The sequence below is a fragment of the Cervus canadensis genome, chromosome 13 (genome assembly GCF_019320065.1).
Source record: "Cervus canadensis isolate Bull #8, Minnesota chromosome 13, ASM1932006v1, whole genome shotgun sequence".
Taxonomy (NCBI): Eukaryota; Metazoa; Chordata; class Mammalia; order Artiodactyla; family Cervidae; genus Cervus; species Cervus canadensis.
Genome location: NC_057398.1, coordinates 69,254,030 through 69,260,430, shown reverse-complemented (window position 1 = coordinate 69,260,430; position 6,401 = coordinate 69,254,030).

Here is a 6,401-nt window from a genome sequence, read left to right as displayed (position 1 = left end):
CGTGTGTTCTCAAAGAGTCAGACAAGATTGAGCAACGATGTATAGCACATAGTAATACTCAACTGCATAAAAAAGCATTCAGTTTGATTAATGAATAATTTATATATTTTTGGCTATGAATAAATTTGAAAACTTGTATATCTCTATGCAAAAAAATAATGTGCAAAAATCACATTTTCTATAGCAATTATTTAAAATTAATAATGCATTTTGATGTAGGCTGTGGTCTGTATTATTATAGCTGTCTTTATTCCCCAAATCTTGGTCTTTATTTTAAAGATAACAAAATATGAGTGTGCATGTGTGTATACTCAGTCCTGTCTGGCTCTGTGACCCCATGGACTGTATCCAGCTGGGCTCCTCTGTTCATGGGATTTCCTAGGCAAGAATACTGGAGTGCGTTTTCATTTCCTTCTAAAATCAGGGGATCTTTCCGATCCAGGGATCAAACCCATATCTTCTGTGTCTCTTGCATTGGTAGGTGGATTCTTTACCACTGAGCCACCTGGGAAGCCCAATAGAATATATACAATTATTCTAATGTGAACATGGTATTTTGGGACTTGCCTGAAATTTATATTTGCTAGTGGGAATATCACATTTACATAAAATTCATAAGCATATCTATACACCGACTTCTGTTACAACTAACACATTCATTATGTGTTTGAAACATTTAGATATAGATATGCCTTGGATATCAATATATGTAGATGTAGATAAAAAGATGGATGTGTTTACCCATGGATTATATGGATGCTTCTAACTTTTTAACACAATAAAAAAAGCCCTACCACCAAGGGCAAGGTTGATCATGCAGAGTAATTGAGGGCAGGGCTACTGGAAATACATGTCAGTGTCAAATAAAGGAGGGTTACCTTGGACTTTACAGTTTGGAGAATAATAATGACATTCTCCACATAATACTTTCTCGATGGCTACACTATAGTAATTTACCTCATACTGAAGTTAATCTATTAACATTCTTCCTCTTCTCTGATTTTTCCCACATGACTTCTTTAGGAACTAAATGTGAAAACACATTTAGAGTGAATTTTTCCTGGTAGTTAATACTTTTAGGTAATGAATCTGAACAAGAAATCATTATTGAAACTATGGCGAAGAGAAGATGAGAACATGAATGTAGAACTATAAAGTATGACTTCAGAGTCTCTTTCCCTATCAGAAGGGGGAAAAATAATTTTTCTGTAAATACAATCACAACAAATGTTTTCTAAACAAATGATAGTTTTCTAAATATCTCTCATGATTTAAAAGTAGTATCTTTAAAATGTTATTTGGAATGTAAATAGAGCTATACAACATATTAAGTAAGAGCTTATGGGTATAAAATATTGAAAATAATATGGTTGTGTGACTTTCAATACATTGAAAGTAAAAAATTAAATGACTTCTACTCCTAGTATCATAAAGTTATTACTTCTTTTTGGTCTGTAAGAAATAAAGATATGTTTGTTATTTTTATATAAAATGAGACATAGATACAGTGATGTTTGCTGCTATGCACATTTAATTCAGGCATATTCAATGAACAGATGTCATGCATGTATATGTATACACATATTCATATGTATGTGCATGTGTGTGCATGTATATGTATGCATTTAAAAGCATACATAAACTCATATGTATTTATTTATAAGAGTTTTTGCATCCAAAATCACTACAGATGGTGACTGCAGCCACATAATTAAAAGATGCTTGTTCCTTAGAAGGAAAGCTATGAAAAACCTAGACAGCACATTAAAAAGCAGAGACATCACTTTGCTGACAAAGATCCGTATCATCAAAGCTATGGTTTTTCCAGAAGTCAGGTATGGATTTAAGAGTTGGATTATAAAGTAGGCTGAGTGCCTAAGAACTGATGCTTTCTAATTGTGCTGGATCAAACCAGTCAACCCTAAAGGAAAGCAAAGGGTGGGGAGCCTGAAGTGCTTCAGTCCATGGGGTTGCAAGCCGCTGGACATGACTTAGTGACTCAACAACAACAATAATTTATGCGTATGTATATATGTACATGTGTGTGTGCAATGCCACGCTCAGATGCTCAGTCATGTCAGACTCTTTGTGACCCTTTGGACCAGAGCCCGCCAGGTCCCCCTGTCCATGGGGTTTTTCAGGCAAGAATATTGGAGTGGGTTGCTATTTCCTCCTCCAGGTGATCTTTCTAACCCAGGGATCAAACCTGCATCTATTGTGTGTCTTGCATTGGCAGGCAAATTCTTTACCACTAGAACCACCTGGGAAGCCCAGCATGTGTGTATGGCTACATATCTACCTACACATATGTACCTAAATACTTGTTATACAGAACTTTCATGTTTCCTCAGTCACAATTTCTAGTGGCCATACTGACATATTTATTGAATTTTAATTGCATTTATCATTATTGCCATTCAATTTCTCTCTCATGTGCTTGAAATATAATTTTCTCCAAAAATTTTGACTAAAAGGTATGAGGATGCAAAACAAATATAACGATGCCATAGCAATGGCCTCTGGGGTGGGAGTAGGTTTGGGAAGACTTTGTTCTAAGATGTATGTGAAGGTGTGATGATGTTATAATAATGGAGGATTCAAACTCTTGGTGAAAATTTGTCTTATTTGTAAAATGAGAATGATTAATAACTGCTAACATTCACAAAATTTTAAAATGAATGAATATCAAACAGATTGAAGTATGTAAGCCTTATCCAAAAATGGTTTACTGAAAGGATATGTAAACTATATCCACAAATTGACTTTCACTGACACTTGTAATTCCAAGGCTAGAGATATACTTTCCACTAGCAAGTTAAATAAAACAACAAAATCCTTAGTGCCAGGCATTATGTTAGTTTTCAGCACTCCAAGAATAAAGCTCGGTCCTCTATTCTCAAGAAGCTAATGTCTATGCAGGAGACGGAAAACAATCTAATACAATAGAATTTTGCAAATAATGCTACATTGTCACAACCTGGGGACATTTTCTTGAGGTCATGGGAAAAACATATCAGAAGAGGTGCTACTGGGAATGAATCTTGAGAACCATATTGTTAGCCATGAGAAAATAAAATGCATCTAATTTTCAGAAAATCATTTCATTCAGAATGATTAGAACCTATATTAATTATAAGGGCATAAGACACCGTGGAAGAAGAATTTGGGGAAATAAGAGCTATATATCTTTTCAGAACATATAGATATAGAGAAAAGATACATAATATAGAGGGGTTTAGATTTTCATTCTGAAGATAGGAGAAACCAGTAAAGAATTTTAAATGAGTATTACAGTATTTTGGAATTAGTTTTTTGAAAATTACGATGCATTGTGAAAAATAGAAAATTCTCAGTTTGAAATCATTACACAGAGGAAATGATAGAGTATTACCCTGATGCAGTAGAGATGGCCAAAGGAGGGAAAGAAATTCTATTTTCATGTAGAAAAGCTATACATGAGCAAGAAAGAAGAGCTCTCTTGTGTACCTCCCCGGCTTCTAGCCTAAGGAACTAGGTAATTGTTGGTGCCTTTTATGGGCAGAGAACACAGAACATTTTCATGATGGGAAAAAAATAAGTTTGTTTGGTTTATGATGCTTAATGGGCACTCAGGCATAAATAGAATTTGAATATGTGAGACAAATGAAAATAAGAGCCCTGAGCATAGGATATTGATTGATTTGAAATAAATTAGCATATTACAAGTGGAAACTGAGTGTTGGATGTGGGATAAATTTCCCAAAGAAAGGGGTGAGAGTGAGACCAGGTTAGTGAGGATAAAATTCTGGCTTTCACCAGCATTTAAGTACCAGAGGAATGAAGGAGCAAAAGAGTTACCAGAGAGTTTAGAAAAAGCCCAAATACAATATCTTTTCTACACTATGAAAGAGAATCAGCTTTATTCATTCAACATATCTTTTGAGTATCAACCACACACATCCATTTCAGCAGATAATCTAGATACTGGTAGAATAGCGGTCATTAGTAGAGGTAAGAAAAGAAGCTGAGAATTTAGGAAACAAAACTATTGACTGCATTCTCTTCTACACACTTTCTTCTGTTTACTTCCTCAAAGAATAACTTTGGAGGCAGTATTTGCAGCACAAGCTGAGGATTAGATTTGGTGCAAAGGAACGCACTTATTCTCTCTCAGTTTATGTGAAAATGAGAAGGAGCTTTCCAAACAGGGGGGTTAAAATACTGGTTCTGCTACTGACTAAGTACATGGTAATGGGACTATGACCTAACTTCTTTAAACTTCAGTTTTATTATTTTAAAAAGTCAAAGAAATGTTAGTATTTATTTTAGAGCACTGTTGTCATTATTGAAGAACTTAGTTATTGATAATGACTGTGTTAAATACTATTCTTTGTGTATATTAGCCCAGTGTGTTATGATGTTTTTATTATTTCTGAGACTGGAGAGAAAGGTGGGGGCATTTCTCTGTGGGCATAAACAATTGAGGGAATTTATGAATTTGGAATTATCATTTGCAAATTACCAGGGAGTCTCCTAGATGGAGTTTTGAAGTGATAAAGTTTAAAAGGGCAGTTGAGGAGACAGCCTAAGGGCCAGAGTCAAATGCCCTGAGTAAAAATACGTCGAGTGTGAGATTTTCCTGGGCAATGGTGGGTGTCTTAGACGGAGGATGAGAATCATGATTTTTTTTTTTTTTGCTGGTTTGCACGCTTTGTTTAGAACTTTATTGTTGCTGCTTTTCTGTTGTTTTTGTTTGTTTCAGTTATCAAGGAATATTTTATGAAGCAATAACCCTTAATTATCAACTAGAAGGCTATTCATGATCTTATTAGGTTATTTTCAACACAGAATGTTGTTGAAGGGGCTGGTGCAGAATAATGCATGAATAGAACATTTTGTATGTTTTTTGAGGGAGATTCATGGCATTGGTGATTCTTAGGACAAGCCATTGATGGGCCATTGCAGGTTCAAATGCATTCCAGAAACATTGCAGTAGCTCTGAGCCCCTAAGAAGGAACTGGGGAAGGATGAAGGGTGCACCAAGAAGGGCATGAAAGGTCCTAAGAGGAGGGGAAGGATGCTCCAGGTAAGTGTTAGTTGCTCAGTCATGTCCTCCCTTTGCAAACCCATAGACTGTAGCCCGCCAGGCTCCTCTGTCCATGTAATTCTCCAGGCAAGAATACTAGAGTGGGTTGCCATTTCTTTCTCCAAGGAATCTTCCCTACCCAGGGATCAAGCCTGGGTCTACTGCATCGCAGGTGGACTCTTTACTATGTGAGGCACCAGGGATGGAGGAGGTTATTTGAACTGGTAAATGCTCTTTCTTATCTTCTTTTTCCCTCCCCCTCTTCCTGACACCCTGCTCCTTCTCTCTCTCTTACCTTTTTTTTTTTTTTATAATCTCAACTTGGATTTACTTGTTTCCCTAATATAGACCCTTGAACAGAGTGTTTTCAAGAAATGCATTGCTTTGTTAGTGCTAGTGGTAAAGAAGATGTCTGCTAGTGCAGGAGACCAAAGAGACCAGGGTTCTATCCCTGGGTAAGGAAGATCCCTGGGAGGAGGGCATGGCAACCCACTCCAGAATTCTTGCCTTGAAAATCCCATGGACAGAGGAGCTTGGTGGGCTACAAAGAGCCTGGCATGTCTCAAAGAATTGGTCACGACTGAAGTGACTTAGCACACACACAGAGTGGCTCAAGTAAGACTCTGTCTGCTTAAACTTAAATTCATTTATTCACTTAACAAATATTCATTGTTTCTTACTACGTGATTGGCATTATTACGTATACTACATATATATGTACATACACATATATATTTATACACACACACACCAGGAGAAGCTTGTGAAGTTTTCTTTAAGAAAATTCAGAATTTTATGTACTTATTCTTAAATTGATAATTAAGATAATGGGAGAATAAAAATACAAGACTGTGTATTTTAGATGATAATTCTGATAGGGAAAATGCTAATTTAAAGATCGTATATGCAAGGGTGAGATTGCTATTAGGAATTTATACCAACTGAGAGTCTACTTTGTATGTTCAATATTAAGATTAAAAAATAAAAATGTCTGAACTTTGTCAATGAAGAAAACATTGACTTGTATTCTCTTGTCTTTTTCCCTTTAGTTCTGTTCCACTAGAATGATGACAATATTTTTGATGGATGACATTTTTAATTTGTCTCCTTGATGACATGCTCCATATGTTATTATTCATTTAGTGAAACTTCTCTCTGAATTTAATACACTACTTGAATGCTAATTTTTCTACTTTTTAAACCTTCAATACGTCTTCTCCTTTTCAAAGACACAGCTAGCATAAATAATCTCCTGTCACTTTCAGAAACTCTTGTCTTTATTTTTCACATTGTTTTTGCACAATTGTTTGGAAAGATTTAAGTATAAGATCAACAC